Source organism: Canis aureus, chromosome 20 (assembly GCF_053574225.1).
Source record: "Canis aureus isolate CA01 chromosome 20, VMU_Caureus_v.1.0, whole genome shotgun sequence".
In the NCBI taxonomy this organism is placed as follows: domain Eukaryota; kingdom Metazoa; phylum Chordata; class Mammalia; order Carnivora; family Canidae; genus Canis; species Canis aureus.
Genome location: NC_135630.1, coordinates 42,834,219 through 42,852,269, shown reverse-complemented (window position 1 = coordinate 42,852,269; position 18,051 = coordinate 42,834,219). Strand labels below are relative to the sequence as shown.

General features: G+C 35.5%; 1 protein-coding gene across 11 annotated transcripts in view; it reads left to right on the top strand.

The window, feature by feature from the left end:
• Positions 1 to 18,051, top strand: part of NCKAP5 (NCK associated protein 5) — a 964,576-nt gene that overhangs the window by 364,823 nt on the left and 581,702 nt on the right. The window lies entirely within an intron of this gene.

Genomic DNA, 18,051 nt, shown 5'->3' with positions numbered 1-18,051 from the left:
CCTCAGGAACATGCAGTTAAACTCATTTTATAATGGGCTGGAAATGGAAGTGTTCTAGATATAGAGATAATATATGTCCATGCTATAACTCAGTGAGAAGGGATTTTTGAATGGTGGCTTGGATGTTTGCATGTCTTGATGGGAAAACCACAAAAAGGTCAGAGGTTCAAAACGTCTGGAAGGTTTCCTGCTTTTCATTTAAGCAAACCAAAGAAGAAAGTGTGGATAAATCCTTAGAAAAACTTTCTCATGGGATTTCCAAGACCTGATTCTTCATGTAAAGCTGGAATGTAAAAATACCTTATATACTTCTGTTTGGAAACGAGGTACTTCAGATGTAGTTCGTTGGCTTGCTTAACGTATTGCCAAAGATTGGTTTCTTGAATGTCCATCTTATGTTCACAAACCTGACAGTTTCTCATGGCATCTGAAATGCAACATTTGGAGGCTTTCACAAATGGAAGCAAGACTGTCAAGGAGCATCACGGCCCCATGCCATCTCTGTCCTTGGCAGGGTTAGCAAGCAGGGTGTCTTTGATATTAACTTCAAACATTCATAACATGACCCAAACATGGCATTTTTTTCTTATTAGCTATGATGGGTCTGTCATTAATTTATACAAGCTACTTAAAATCTATTTGTATTTCTAACCTCTCCCACCTCTTGTTGGATAATAAAGTTCCATAAATTTAATCCCTACTTTGTGGAATAGGACTTCCTTTTATTTGGCTTAAACATACACAAGCTTCAAGTGGTGACCCTTCTAATAGACAGTTTGGGCTAAATGAGGAACTCCATTTCACTCTATTAGTATCGCTTATAACCTTATAGATATAAATCACTTTGCTTTGGATACAGAATGCTCACAGAAAAACCATAAGAGTATCCTCAGAATTATGTTTGTTTTCATGATTCTTTTATCTTTTAAAGCAACAAATAAATTTAGTATTATGATAGGAATTCTAGTCTTGAGTCTGCTACTCTGTAACCACAGGTATGTCATTTAGTTTCTGGACTTTGATCAGCAGGAATTTGAGTTGAAATTTCTTCTCAGCTCTATGATCTTGTGTATATGTGTCTATACAGGTAAACATGGAGCTTACAATGAAAAATTTCTGAAATAAAATTCAAATTAAATAGCTATTTAAAATTTTAATATTTTTGGGGAAGGAATAACAGAAAATTTTATAGCTATAGACAAATTGAGGAACGAGATCTGGTACAGTGGGCCACAGAACTTGTGGGTAGAAAATAAGACAAAGCTTCTTTTTCTTTGAAAGAAAGAAAGAGAAACATATTTCTCTTCTACCCAGTCCAAATGGTCTCAATGGTCCGTATTTTCATGGTTGCTCATGTTATTCCATTATTTTGGTATTCATGACACGTCCAACTTTTTATCCCTCTTGTTTTTAAAAATTTCAGTTACAATGCCATTCCTCCAAGAAGCATTCCCTGATTCTGTACCGAAAATGGGCTGCTCCATGGGATGCCTGGGTGGCTCAGTGGTTGAGCATCTGCCTTCAGCTCAGGGTATGATCCCAGGGTTCTGGGATTGAGTCCCACATTGGTGCTCCCTGCGGGGACCCTGATTCTCCCTCTGCCTATGTCTCTGCCTCTCTCTGTTTGCCTCTCATAAATAAATAAATAAAATCTTTTAAAAAGGAGAGAAAAGAAAATGGGTTGTTCCATCTTCTGTAGTCCCACAGAATTTGACATGTGAATGCAGTGCAAAACTTCTTTCATTCTGATTTGTGTTACAGGTGGATTAATAACATCTCTGGCTTCCTCATTAATCAGTAAACTACTGAAGGAGGAAGCCCTGTCTGTTTATCTCTTCACCTGGTGCCTAATGGTCCAGGATTGTTTGAATGCATATGGGCCTGGTCATCATGGGTTGTCAGGGGTAGAGTGTCGTGTATCATGGATGCAGAGCAATCACATTTGCCAGTGCCGAGACAATGGGAGTTCTGAGAGAAACATTGCCATCAGTCTACCACTTGCTGCATTTCTATATAGGAAAGGAGCATTCTGACTACATTTCCTGGAGATGGATTCTTGATTCATTTCCTCTTCATTCCCATTTTTCCTCTTGCATTATTGCCTTTGCCTTTCCTAGTCAGAGTCTTCTACTTCTACTCTCATTTTTAGCCTGATGGAAGTCTTGTAAATCACAAATTAGAAGGAATTCCATTCATATAATGCATTCCTCAAGTATGTATACAGAATAGCCCTATCCAGAATCTTCTACTTACCATGTTCATACATGTTCACACCATATATTCATTTCCTGTACTTCATGTTTCTTAAGACATACTATCCATTTTTGGTGTCTTTGTCCCCTTGTCCCACTAGCTTCTGCTACACTGAATCATTACCCCACTAATGGCTTATGTCCTGCCTCCTGGATCAATGTATGTCCAAGGAAGACCTAGCATTTTGATATCTTTCATTTGATTTTTTTTTTTTCCATCCAGAATACTGTTCATAGGTGTCCCTTCTGGGCCCAAGTCAGCATTTCTAAGACAGCTCTCCTCTGTTTTGGCTTTGAAGAGCAGTGTGGCAAGTACAAATCTTGAAATAAAGAACCAATAAGACTTTATGCCAATACTCTTCAAAGCTCTCTACAAGTATTTAACTCAGTCCTCACAATCCTGAGATTTAGTATGCTCATTTTACAGATGAGGAATGTGAAGCACAGATGGTAGCTAGTTTGGTTCAAAGGTTGAGTCCTTAATTATTAAACATTCAGTGAGTTGTTAATAAATATTTCCAGCTTTCTCCCTTGTAGGCACATTGTAGAATTGCAACTCCTGTTCCCTTGTGCTTTGGAGGGGTCATGTGATTCATTCTGACCAATGAGTTGCTAGCAAAAGTAACATTCCAAGTGGAAGCATTTAATTATGGATGTGCAACCCTCCCATGTTCTCTTCATGTGCTCAGCATGATGATTTATTATAAGGCTAGGATCACAGAATGACTGCATAAAGGCCCTTGCCAACATGTAGTGTGAAGAAGAAATAAGCTTTCATTTCAAGTCAGGGACATCTGGGGATTGTTTGTTACCATAGTATAACCTAGCCTATCCTGACTTCATATATAGCCCAAAATAGTATAAAGGCAGAACAGATTCTCTCTAGTGCCTCGAATATATTTCCTAAAAATTAATAATTTATTATTATTCTACTTTATTTCAATCCCTCTATGTCTGTCTCAGCTTTAGTTTTTCCCTTTATCTTATGCCCAACATATTTCCAGAATGTCTCAAAATTCTGTTACTTTCATAAGAAAGTCTGAGACCTGTTCTTAATATTTCTTCAAATTTATTATTATTGCCCAAATAGTAGTTATGCAATTTTAAAATTTTACACGGTATTTTAAAATTCTGAATAAATGTGTTCTTAATTCATAAAAAATAAATACATTGAAAAAAATCCATGTTTATATTTTGGGGAAAATAAAATAATCTTGAATGCACAAAGGACAGAATGAGACTATATGAGCAACTATAATTATCTTTATAAAGAAAGTTGTAGTATATATCCATTCATTAGAAACACTATATTTGGGATCCCTGGGTGGCGCAGCGGTTTAGCACCTGCCTTTGGCCCAGGGAGTGATCCTGGAGACCCGGGATCGAATTCCACATCGGGCTCCTGGTGCATGGAGCCTGCTTTTCCCTCTGCCTGTGTCTCTGCCTCTCTTTGTGTGACTATCATAAAAAAAAAAAAAAAAAGAAACACTATATTTTAATTATCTGGGAGTAATCTTAACTGTGGTTATTACTGGCTATAAAAAAGTTAATTAAGTTTAATTTTTAAAAGTTAATTAGCTAAAATGACTCTTATTCTTATTATTAAAAAAGGCATGTCACCAACATTGCACAGGAATGTATACAGTATAGAACAATTTATACCAGAAACTTGAGGGCTCCTTAGATTTTTTAACATGTACTTAATTACCATAGTTGTTTCAAAATACAACTCAAAATTATAATCATCAGTATTTTTCAGGTATATTTATTCATGTTTATACTAGCTTGTAAGGGGGCAACATATCTAGGGCAGGGGTCAGTAAATGGTTTTTTTTAATGGGCCAGAAAGGAAATAATTTTAGCTTGACTGGCTGTATCATTATGGTCCCTGTCATAGCTACCCAACTCTCTAGCTGGAGCTACAGAGCAGCCACCAAGTGAGTAGATGTGATTGTGTTTCAGTAACATCTTATTTAGGATAATAGGCAAGATTTCACCTGTGGGTGCCAGTTCCTGATCTAGAGTAAATTTTTAAACTTTCTTGTGTTGTTTTGCAACCCCTTCCACACCAACTCCTGAATAAGTACAGAAGGATTACGGGTCATTACACATTTGATTTTGTGTTTCCATGTCCTTCCAGGTCATGCTTAGAGCTGCTCTGCTGAGTCCCGTGGACTCCATGAGCTCCACCAGTCTAGTGGCTGTCAGGCTGGGAAGTGGGTGGGGAAACCTCAATAGCCAGCTTTTAGTTCTCTCTCTGAGTCCCTTGTGTGATCCTAAATATCATGCAAGCCCAATTTCCCCATCTGTAAAGCAAACAGGAATGGCATTAGGTTCCTTTCAGTAATCATATCTCTTTATGATTCTATGATGAGAAACATTAAAAAATCTAAACCCATAATCATCGAGTAAAAATTAAGATTAATAAGATCCTCATAAAATTATTTTAGCATTTAGTGAGAAAGGTACCACATTATCAACTTTCTGTTAAAGTTCCTTTCAAAAATATGTTTATTATTTTCACAGGATTGCATTCTATAGGTTATTGGCAAACCACAGAAGCCATCTCCATGCTAGGGTGCAGGAGTAGATAATGAATTTCCTACATGCAAGTTTGAAATATAGTCCACCTTGGGATCCCTGGGTGGCGCAGCGGTTTAGCGCCTGCCTTTGGCCCAGGGTGCGATCCTGGAGACCCGGGATCGAATCCCACGTCGGGCTCCCGGTGCATGGAGCCTGCTTCTCCCTCTGCCTGTGTCTCTGCCTCTCTCTCTCTCACTGTGTGCCTATCATAAATAAAAAATAAAAAATAAATTAAAAAAAAAAAAAAGATTTGAAATATAGTCCACCATCCCACTTATATAGCCATTTCAGACGTGGAGATGCTGCTCTGAGCACTGAGTTGGTGGGTATAGGGAAACTGAAATAAGCACATATGTGCATGAGGCCAATTCCCTCCCTTCTTTACATGTACATTAATACTTTGCTAATAGGTTCCCCAATGTAAGGGGAGGTATTCTGATAAAAGTAACATATGGGATTATAGGGACATATACACACATAACATATATAAACACATGCATATATATATATGTGTGTGTGTGTGTATGTCTGTGTGTGTATATCCACATATATGTTCATACTAAAATATGTTATACAGACAGTGATTTCAAGAGATAGTGTAAAGACAGGATTTGAATAAAAGCAAAAAATACAAAAAATAAGCTGTTAAAGATTGAAGTCATGGGGCACTTGGGTGGCTCAATTGGTTGAGTGTCTGTCTTGGCTCAGGTCATGATCTCAGGGTCCTGGGATGCAGCCCCATGTTGAGCTCCCTGCTCGGTGGGGAGTCTGCTTCTCTTCTCCCTCTTCCCCTCCCCTGCTCATGTTCTTGGTCTCTTTCCCTGTGTGTGTCTCTCTCTTAAATGAATAAATAAAAAAATCTTAAAAAAAAAATCAGTCATGTGCTTTTTTTTTTCTTGCAGATCATGAACTTAATTTTAAAAACCTGGCACAATATCTGATGTAATAGTTGCTTAATAAATTATAGCTGAATGAATGCCTTTATTAATGAAAGGTCATTCATCTTTAACTTTAAAAATGTAATGATTGATAGAGCATGAGTGTGTATTTATTTGTATTGTTAACAAGCCCCAGGAGAATAACCAGGCACTACTTAAGTGCATTCCATTTATACATTTTATTAATGATGATAATACTATCCTAGAACAAGGGTCTGCTCAGTTGTGAGTGAAAGAGTGTGGGAAGTCCAGTGGAATCTTGCTTTGAGTGGCGGGCTCAAATCAGCTTTAGCCATAGAGGTTTAATTATTGAAGAAACCGGGTTTCTCTGATTAAGACTGGCTGTGATAAAACAGAAACTCAGTAAGAAGTAAGTAAAAATGAGTATAATAGTAATCTGGGATAAATCCAAAATTAACAAGCCACATAGTGTTAGGTACATGACAGCTTTATTTCAAAAAGAACTTTTTTAATAAAAAAATATTGTTCAATCCAAATACTTTAAAAATCAGCAAAAAATTATTCAGTGCTACTATATAGTATAGAAATTTCCCATAAAGAATTACAAAATGGTTTATAAGCCAATCTCAAAACCATAATATAAGGCTAAGAAGGAACGTATGGAAGCAAGGATGAGTAAGAGACTTTTTCAGCAGCAACTTAAAATTACAAACAAAGCAGCAGTGAATAACCAATGTGCCTCTACGTTTTCATATTGTTAGAAGTGGACTTTCAGGGAAAACTCCAAAACTTGAGAATGTTCACTCAAATGGTAAATGAAAATGAAGTTTTATTGGATGTTGACAAATTTTCCTTCAGGAAATTTGTACCAAATTTTCACCAGCAATATATGAGAATCTATGTTCATGGATAGTCTCACCAACAGAAGGAGCATTTGTCTACTTTTTCTATAATCTGATAGATGAGAAACCGTATCTCAGTGTAGTTTATTTTGTATTTCTCTATGAGTGCACTTGAACACCTTCCCAATAGGCTCAGGGGCCACTGTCACATCATTTTGTGAACTATCCATGACTTTTGCTAATTTTTAATTAAGTTTTCCCCTTACTTAAAAGCTTCTTTCTATAATAGGGATTAAAGCCTTTGGTTATGATTTATAACAAATGTTTTCTCCTGGCATGTAAGTAGTCTTTTGATTATTTGTTTCTCTCTCTCTCTCTGTGTGTGTGTGTGTGTGTGTGTGTGTGTGTGTGTGTGTGTGTGTTGCTATATGTGGTCAGCAGAATAAGGCCTCTAAGGATGTCCATGTCCTAATTCCCAGAATCTGTAAATATATTACCTTACATGGCAAAAGATACTTTGCTGTTATGATTAAATTAAGTGCCCTCGGATGGAGAGTGTGTTCCTGGATTATTCAGGTGGGCCCTCCAAAACTAAGAATCATTCTTGGCTATAGTGAGAGGGAAATACAGTTGGGAAAAAGGATCATACAGCTGCAACACTGCTGGCTTTGCAGATGGAGGAAAGGGCTGTGAGCCAAGGAATGGGGACAGCATCTAAGAGGCTAGAACAGTCAAGGAAACAGATTCTCCTCTAGAGCCCCTGGAAAGCAATGCAGCCCTCCCTATACCTTGATTTGAAACCAGTGAGACCACTTGGAATTCTCCCAAAAACTATGAGGTAGGAACAGCGTTCTATTAAGCCACTGCACTTATGGTAATTTGTTATAGCAGCCATTAAAAAGCCTCCAAATATAACATGCTATCTAAAAATTTGTAGATAGTCAAATTTATTGATCTTTTACTGTATCTGCTGTTTGAATCATTGTTAGGTAAGCATTTCTTTCACTCAGGTTGTAGAATAGTTACTTGTTTGGCTTTGTTTTATGCTTAGATTCTGAATCTATTTAGAGTTCAGGCTCTGTGTGATTTGAAGAGCGAATTCAGCTTTTGTTTTGGTCAAATGGCCAATCAACTGCTCAACATTCTTCATTTAAAAAGCCCATTGTTGGGAACCCTGGGTGGCGCAGCAGTTTAGCCTCCTGCCTTTGGCCCAGGGCGCGATCCCTCCAGGATCGAATCCCACGTGGGGCTCCCAGTGCCTGGAGCCTGCTTCTCCCTCTGCCTGTGTCTCTGTCTCTGTCTCTCTGTCTCTCTCTCTCTGTGTGACTATCATAAATAAATAAAAATTAAAAAAGAAAAAAAAAGCCCATTGTTTACCTAGTGATTTGAAATACTATCTTTATTATATCATGTATTTCTACATGTTCTCATGGTTGTTCCTGGATGTTGTCATCTGTTCTTGCCATGTTTGTCCATGCACCAGCATCACACTGTTATTACAGAAGGTTTATATCCATGGTAAACAATTTTCCTATTATAGCTTTTCTTAGTGGTGATTCTTACAAGACTTTTTCATAAGAACTTCAGTAGGAACTTGTCCAGCTCCAAAAAAAAAAAAAAAACCTTGTTGGTATTTTTATTGGAATTGTGTTAATTTTATAAAGTCTCTTGAGAGAAGTGACATTTTTTAGTATTGGGTCATTGTATCATAGATGGAAGGCAACCTTCTATATTTTCAAGTCTACTTTTGTGATTTTGAGGAGTTTTAAAGCTTTCCTTATACAGATTTTATACATTTCTTCTTATGATTTTCCCTAAATGTTTTTTTTTGTTGGTAATGCAAATGAAGCTTTTTATATCAGTATACCCCTCTAATAGGTTACTATTAGTATATAAGATGGTGATTGATTTATGTGTATTAGTTTTACTGATTTATTGTTTGAATTAATTTTATTATTGATTCACATTATTTTTTAGACATACTACTGTCATCTAAAAATATAGTTTTTATTTGTTCTTTTCTAATTCTTAGCTTCTATTTGATTTATCTTGCATTGACTACACTACCATGTTGAATATTAGTGGGGAGAGTGGGCATCCTTGCCTTGTTCATGATTTTACTAGAAATGCCTTAAGTATTTCTCTACTAAGTGAGATACTGGTGTTCAGACAAAGGGTGCACGTGTGTTATCATGTTAAGAAAATATACGTCAATTCCTATCTTTCTGAGTTTTTATCAGGGAGGGTATTAAATTTTGTCTTTTAAAATATCTGTGCAGAGACTCATGCAGTTATTCTCAATAGATTTAGCAATGTGGTATATTATACTTATATTTAATATTGACTATTGACTATTAACTATTTAAAATGTAAGTGGCCTTTGGTCACAGTATATTTATTTTACTGTAGTATTGCAACGTCTTCTATTTATTTAGCATGTTTGCATCTATATATAGTGACATTGGTCTATAATACTTTTCAACTGTCTTTAATCAGGTTAAATTGTTTTCTTAGTTCTGGCTGCTATAACAAAATAGCATAAACCTGGTGGTTTATCAACAACAGCAATCCACAAAATTCTGGAGGCTGAAATTCTGCAAGCAGGATGCCAGTGTGGTTGAGTTCTGGTGAAGGGGTGCCCTTCTGGATTGCAGATCAATGATTTCTTATGTCCTCAGCCTTCTGGTACCCTCACATGGTGGAGAGCTGAGGGAGGAAGCAAGGTTTCTCATGACTCTTATGAGAGTACTAATTCCATTAATGAGGGCTCACCCTTCTGACCTCATCTAATCCTGACCACCTCCCAAAGGGCCCACCTCCTAATACCATTGTATCTAGAGGGAGGCTTTCCACATATGAATTTGTTGTGAATAAAAACATTCAGTCCATAGTAACTTTAATGATATACTTGCTTAAAAAAAATAATTAGAATGTTTTCCTTCCTTTTTCATGTCCTGGAAAAAAAAAAAAAAGGAACATTGGAATGGGCTAATCTTAAATTTGTTAGAATTCTCAAGTGAAATGATAGGGGCCTGCAGTTTTTGGTTGGGATGCTATATTAATTGCTTTCTTTATTCTTTTAGAAAAGTTGATCTGATTAAGTTCTCTATCCTAAATAGAACCAGTTTTGGCGAATGTCTTTTCCAATGAATTACTCCATTTTATCTATATTTTCAAATTTAGTTCCGTAGAGATGACGTCTAGAAAGTGGCCTCTTAATTTTTTTTTTTTTTCCTATTTCAATGGCAATTTCCTATTGCCATTTCGTATCTTGTATATTTGTGCTTTCTTTCCCCTTTCACGTTTTTGGATCAAATTATGTAGCGGTCCATTTAAAAGAAACAAGCTGGATTTTGATTTCTTAACTAGGTTTATTGCTTTGCTGTTCTCTACTTCAGTACATTTTGCTCTTTCCCTTGTCTCCTTCCTGTACTTTCCTTGATTAATTTTCCTTTTTTGGCCTTTGAGCGGAGAATTTATTTATATCCTTAAATTTTACTATTCAGTGTTCTAATAATTTTTCTGTGACCACCACTTTAAACACATCCAGTTGTTTTATCATTATTTTTAAGAAAAGTTTAAAGTTCATTTTGGGTACTCTCATTTGAGAGTTGCTCAAAATACTAGTTTTCCAAGTCACAAGGCAGTTGGGGGAGAGCTTTTTTCATGTTTTAATTTTGGTCATAGTCTATGGGTTTATTGTACGGTTATCACTCTGGTTTCTCTTCAGATCGTATAAATCTTTCGCCTATTGTACGGTTATCAGTGCATTTTTTATTATAGATCTACTTTAGGAACCTACTGATATTTAATTTGAGACCTAACATATAATGAGTTCTTGTATGTTTCAAGTGTGCATATGTCTGTGTGTGAGACTTTCCCTGAGCAAGTATATAGATAGGAAGCTGTGTATATAGGTGTATGCTCTGTGTCTTACAGCATGAGTAACTTGAACCTCACTCTCTAAAGCAAGGCTATTCTGATCTGCAATATGGAAGAGTCGTTTTTCCACACATCCTCACCGACACATGATGTAAACAATGATTATTTTTTTGCTATTATGATAGGCACGATGTACTATCTTACTGCTTTTTAAAGTTATATTTCCATGGTAATGAGATTTAGCACTTTAATATATATTTTTTTGCCATTTATTATATTCTTCTGTGAACTGCCTATTCATATACTTTCCCTTTTTAAAACAAGTTTCCTACTCATTGGTAGTTCCTTATAAATTTGGGATAGTGATTCTTATTAGGATATAGTGTTTCAAAAAAGATTACTCTAAACTGTGCCTTGACTTTTCTTTTTCTTTATTGTTAATTCTCCCCACCACCTCCAGAGATTCAATAATTCAATGTAGTAAAATTATTCATTTTTTACTTTGCATCCTGAAATAATATAAAAGTCTTCTACAAAGCATTCCTAAAAATGTTTTATAGATTTGCTTCTCATATTCAGGAGGGTTTTGTTTTTTTTTCAGACTTTAGTTTTTAAATAGCAGATTTAAGTTTACAATGAAACTGAGAGGACTGTATGGAGATTTCCTATACTTCCTCTGTACCCACACATGTATAACTTCCCCCATTATCAACATCACTCCCTAGAATAGTATATTTTTATACCAATAAATGGTATATTTTTATACCATATATATATATGACCCTATATTGACATGCCATGATAGTTTATTAGGTTCACTCTTGGTGGTATTCATTCTGTGGGTTCAGATAAATGTATAACGGCATATCCATCATTATGATATGCAGGGTATTTCCATTGCCATCAAAATCTTCCTGTTCATCTCTTTGCTTATTCATCTTTCCTGTTCACCTTTGCTTCTAGGAACTACTGATTTTTGTTTGTTTGTTTGTTTTTTATTGTATCTATAGTTCTGGCTTTTTCAGAATGTCATATGATTAGTCAAACAGTATATAGACTTCTCAGATTGACCTCTTCCACTTGGTAATATACACTTAAGGTAACTCTGTCTATTCGTGGCTTGATGGTTCTTTTTTTTTTAGTACTGTATAGTATTCCATTGTCTGGATATACCATAATTTATTTATCCATTCACCTACATCTTGGTTGCTTCCAAGTTTTGGCAATTATGGATAAAGATGCTATAAACACCCACGTGTAGGCTTTTATGTGGACATAAGTTTTCAACTCTTTTGGGTAAATACCGAGGAACAGAACTTCTAGATCAGATGGTATAAGCATGTTTGCTTTTGTGAATACTTTGTGAGAGTTCCAGCTTGAGAGTTCCTGTTGCTCCACATCCTCACCACCAGGGGGTGTTGTCACTGGATTTTGACCATGTTAACAGGCATATAAAGGTATCTCATTGTTTTAATTTGCATTCCCTTGATAACATGATGTAGAACATCTTTTCAAATGCTTATTTGCTATCTGTATATCTTCTCTGGTGAAGTATCTGTTTAGGTTTTTGGCCCGTTTTTAATTAGATATTTTCTTATTGCTGAGTTTTAAGGGTTCTTTGTATATTTTAGGTAAGTCTTCTATCAGATGTACCTTTCACAAATATTTTCTCTCAATCTGTGGCTTGTATTATCATATTTTTTCATATTATATTTCACTGAGAGAAGTTTTTAATTTTAATGAAATCCACCTTATCAATTATTTCTTAGATGAATTATATCTTTGGTGTTGTATCTAAAATGTATCACTGTACCTAAGGTCGTTTAGGTTTCCCCCTGCATTATCATCTAAGAGTTGAATAGTTTTATGCTTTAAATTTAAGTCTGTGATCCATTTTGTGTTAATTTTTGTGAAAGGTGTAAAGTCTATTTCTAGATTGATTGGTTGTATGTGAATGTCCTGTTATCCTGTAGTACCATTTGTTGAAGACATATCTTTGCCCTATTGTATTGCCTTTGCTCTTGCCAAAAATAAGTTGACTGTGGGGTATCTGAGTGGCTCACTGGGTTAATCATTTGTCTTTGGCTCAGGTTATAATCCCAGGGTTCTGGGATGGAGCCCTGCACTGGGCTCCCTGCTCAGCGGGGAGCCTGCTTCTCCCTCTCTGTCTGCCTGCCACTACCCCTGCTTGTGCTTTCTCTCTGTCAAGGAAAAAAAAAAGGAAAAAGAAAAGAAAATTCACTGTATTTATTTGGGTCTGTTTCTGATCTCTCCATTCTGCCCCACTGATCTGTCTGTCCTTTTTTTTTTTCTTTTTCTTTTTTTTTTTAATTAATTCATGAGAGACACAGAGAGAGAGAGAGAGGCAGAGACACAGGCAGAGGGAGAAGTAGGCTCCATGCAGGGAGCCCGACGTGGGACTCGATCCGGGGTCTCTAGGGTCACACCCTGGGCCGAAGGCTGCACCAAACCCCTGGGCCACCGGGGCTGCCCACATTTAGTTTTTAATCTGAATTTATTCTTTTGTTAATTATTTTGTCTGAGATTATTTTGTCTCAGATTTTGTCTGAGTTCTAATTTTGTCTTTTTTATTCAGATAGAAAATAGACTGGATGCCATTGTTTCAATAGTCAATCCTTTCCCCTCTAACTAATGGTGCCATTTGTCTTACATCTCAATCCGGTATACGTGGGTCTGTTTCTTGGCTCTCTTTGTATTCATTAGTATATGTGGGTCTGTTTCTTGGCTCTCTTTGTATTCATTAGTATATATGGCTCACTCTTGTTTACATCTAAAGTACATTGCCTGACCCCTTTTTTAGATGTTAGTGAATCTTCTTAAAGATTAGTTTTTTTGGCCTTCTTTTTTTATAAGAATTTCATGATCAACCAGTAAAGTTCAGTGTATAAAGCTGCTGGGATTTTGATTAATAATGTTTCACATTTTAAGATTAAGTCAGCAGATTGAGTCTTTCCATCCGCCACTATATATTTTCCTAATTGCTTAGCTCTTCTTTTATGTCTTTTGACAAAGTATTCACTATAAAGATTTTTCACATCTTTGGGTTTGTTTTTTAAATATTTTATTTATTTATTCATGAGAGACATAGGGAGAGAGAGAGAGAGGCAGAACACAGGAAAAGGGAAAAGCAGGCTTTCCGCAAGGAGCCCGATGCAGGACTCGATTCTGGATCCCAGGATCACGCCCTGAGCCAAAGACAGACGCTCAACCGCTGAGCCACCCAGGTGTCCCTCTTTGGGTTTATTCTTGCATACCTTCTATATTTTACTATTTTAAATGAGATCTTCTAAAAATGTTACATTTTTAATAATTTAGCACTTTTCTTAGGATACTACTTATTTTAATTCTTTTATCAAGTAAACATGCTACTATCTTCAAATATCTGATGATTTGTCTCTAGTTTCTCTTCAATTTTCTATGGAGATAATATTGACTATAAGTAATGATAGTTTTGTTCATTACTTTCTCATCTTATACCTTTTGTTTCTTTATGTCACTGTTCTAAGACCTAGAAAATGTTGAACAGAAGTGGTGATGGGGCATTATTGCTAGAACAAAAACTTAAAGGATATGTTCTTAAATTTCACTATTTAGGACTATGCATTCTTTTTTTTCTTTTTTTTTTTTTTTTTTAGGACCATGTATTCTATAGATTTTTTGGTGGACACTCTTTATCAACTTAAGAGTTCCCTTCTACTCCTAGTCTGTGAAAGGTTTTTTTAAGAGTAAATGTTGAAGATTACTAAAATTTTCAGCAACTATTGAAATATTTCTTTTTTTAATCTAAAAAATATATAAATATATATATTTGGAAATTAATAGATTTTTCTAGGGGCAAATCACTTTTGCATTACAGGATAAACCTTATTGTCATACTATATTATTAAAGCATTATCATGGCTATTATTTTTATATTTATAGATTCTGTTTTATTTGGGATTTTTGAGAAATCTGTTAATTTTTTTTTCCTATATGACTTGTGTTTACTTTTAGTATCAAGGTCATTCTAGATAACTTGTAAAAGTCTTTCCTCCTCTCTCTTTTCTCCCCCTTCTTTCTTTCTCCTCCTCCTCCCTGCTTTTTCTACTTCTTAGAACTCTTTCTGTAAGATAGGGAGATTAGATTTTTTTTTAAAGACTTTATTTATTTATTTATTCATGAAAAACACAGAGAGAGAGGCAGAGACTTAGGCAGAGGGAGAAGCAGACTTTCTACAGGGAGCCCAATGTGGGACTCAATCCCAGGACCTCGGGATCATAACCTGAGCCAAAGGCAGACTCTCAAACACCAGGCCACTGGGTGCCCTGGGATATTAGAGTTTTTATATTATTTTCAAGTTCTGTAAAAATTGCATTTAAAAAAGCTGGGGCTCCAATTTAACAATAAAAAGACAACCCATTTTGGAAATGGGCCTAGGAATTGGAAAGACATTTCTCCAGAAATTATGTACGAATGACCAACAAGTAGATGAAAAGATACAGAATAATATTAGCCATTAGGAAAATGCAAATCAAATCACAAAAGGATACCACTTGATACTACTAAGATGGCTATAATCAATAATAAATAATAATGCTGAAGAAATTGTGGAGAAATTGGAACCTTCATATATAACTGATAGGAATTAAATGGTATAGCTGCTTTGGAACACAGCAGTTCCTCAAAATGATAAACATAGTTATCATAGGACCCAGAAATTCTATTCCTCCATATATACACAGGAGAAATGAAAACATATGTCCACACAAAAGTTGGCATATGAAGGTTTTTAGCAGCATTATTTACAATAGTCACAGAGTGGAAACAATTGGAAAGCCCATTAACTGGTGAATGGATAAATACAATGTGGTATATACCTATGATGATATATTATTTGGCAATAAAAGGAATGGAATACAGATAAATGCTACAACATGGACAAATCTTAAAAACATTATGCTGAGTGAAAGAAGCCAAACACAAACGGTCATATATTGTATGATGTATTTATAGAAAATGTCCAGAATAGGCAAATTTGTTGGAGATAGAAATGAGGGTATTGGTTACCTCTGGGTGGAGAATGAGGAGTGAGTTTCTTTTTGGAGTTAATAGGTACAATGGGTTTCTTTTTGGAGTGACAAACATCTAAACATAAGTGATAGTGATGGATGTACAACTCGCATGTGCCATAAATAAATGAGTTGTGCACTTCAAATGGGTGAATTTTATTTGTAAAGAGGTTTAAAAATTTGGGGCCTATTGGTTATACATGAGCAATTTTTCTTTTCAACTATGGAGGTGATCTATGAAATTGTTAAAGATTCTGTTGATTTTTTTTAAGATTTTATTTATTTATTCATGAGAAACACAGAGCGAGAGAGAGGCAGAGACATAGGCAGAGGGAGAAGCAGGCTCCATGCAGGAAGCTTGATCTGGGACTCGATCCCAGGACTCTGGGATCACGCCCTGAGCCAAAGGCAGATGCTCAAGTGTTGAGCCACCCAGGCATCCCAAAGATTCTGTTGATTCTTGAGTGAGTTTATTAAACACTCTTTTATTTTAGGACATTGCCCATTTTACCTGAGTTTTCAAATTTATTGCCATAAAGTTACTCATACTGAAGTACTTCTATTATTTTAGATCTCTGTTGTATTCTCAGTTGTGTAGCCCTTTTTATTCCTAAGCTTACGGACTTATGTTGCCTCTTGTTTTCATTGGCCTAAGCAAATATTCTTATATTGATCCCATACTAATGCTTTGTGTTCTGTTTTATTAGACTTTGATTTTACCTTTATTATTTCCTCTATTACACTTATTGTTATTCTTTTTCTATCCTTTTTGGTTAGATGCTTTGCAAATTCATTTTCCATTTTTTTTCATTTCTAGAATGTGCACTAAAACTTTTAATTTCTCACTATGTAATGCGTTAGCTCCTTCCATAGTAGAAGTTTTGACACACAGTAATTTTAAGAAACCAAATTCTATTTTTTCAAGTTTCTTTATATTTATTGACCCATTTATTGATCCTCTTATAATTTTTATTAATATGTTTTTATTTAAGTTCGATTTTTCCAACATATAACACCCAGTGCTCATCCTGTCAAGTGTCCTCCTCAGTGCCCATCACCCAGTCACCCCATCCCTCTGCCCACCTCCCCCTCCACTACCCCTTGTTCATTTCCCAGTGTTAGGAATCTCTCATGTTTTGTCACCCTCTCTGATATTTCCCACTCATTTTCTCTCCTTTCCCCTATAATCCCTTTCAGTATTTTTTATATTCCCCGTATGAGTGAAACCATATAATGATTGTCCTTCTCCGATTGACTTCCTTCACTCAGCAAAATACCCTCCAGTTCCATCCATGTCACTATGATCCTTTTATAATTATTAGAAGTTTGTAGTTTTTCACCTTTTATTTAAAAGATTCAAATCTATAGAAAAATGAAAAGTCCAGGGGAGTAAAACACTCATCTATCCATAAGTTAGCATCAAAACATTTTCATTTCATGTGTATTTTTTCCAAAGTGAGTGGCAGATACCATGATACTTCAATACTAGATACTTTAGCATGTGTCTTTTAAAAATAAAGACCACTTCTTTTATAAGCATAATATTGTGTTTACCCTTAGCAAAATTAATTAAAATTCTCTAAAACCAGCCTTACATCTGTCTAGTTGTTCCCAAAACATCTTTTATAGTTGTTCATTTTGGAGAAAGACCCTACCCCATGACTTTCACTTAGTTATGTTATGTCCTATCTTGTTTCACCTATTTTAGTCTATTTTCTTCCATTCACAGACATTGACTTTTTGAAGATGTACAGAGCATCCTTCATCCTGTATTTGCCTCATTGTTTTCTTGTGGTGCCATTTATCTAATTCTTTAGATTGTGTATTTCTTATAAGCTGGAAATGATGTCAAAAGGCTTGCTTAGATTCAGGTTAAACATGTTTGTTTTTCCAATAAAAACTTCATAAGTGATGCTATGCCCTTCTCGTATAGCATTATGTAAGGATGAACATGTCAGCTGATCTCTCTCTCATAAAATATAACTTAGTATTTAGCCAGCATTATAAGTGATATCTGTTAACATATGAATATTCAGTTTCCCACCTCTCTTCTGCCATCTTTCAGCATCTATTGATGATTATTTGGATCAGTTATTTCACTGGGGATTACAGAGTAATATTTCTGAGGTCAGCTTCCTCTTCTCAAATGGGAAAGCACTATAATTCCCTTACCAAAACAGCAACATAAACAGAACAAAACACATACACGCACATTAAATTCTTTATTCTTTTAAAAATGTTTTATTAAGGTATGTATAATTTACATTAAATAAAATTCACCATTTTTAAGTGTTTCATTTGATGAGTTTGACAAACAGTTTTGTAACTATTACCTCAAACATGATATAGCGTATTTCTCAGATACCAGATACTTGCCTTAAGCCTCTTTCTAGTTGATCCCATCTCCATCCCCAGCCCCAGGTAACAACTGATCTGATTTTTGTCTCTCGAATGTTTTAGAATCAAATAGAATCAAATTAACACCAGTCATAAAGTACGACATTCTTTCAGTCTGCATAATGCC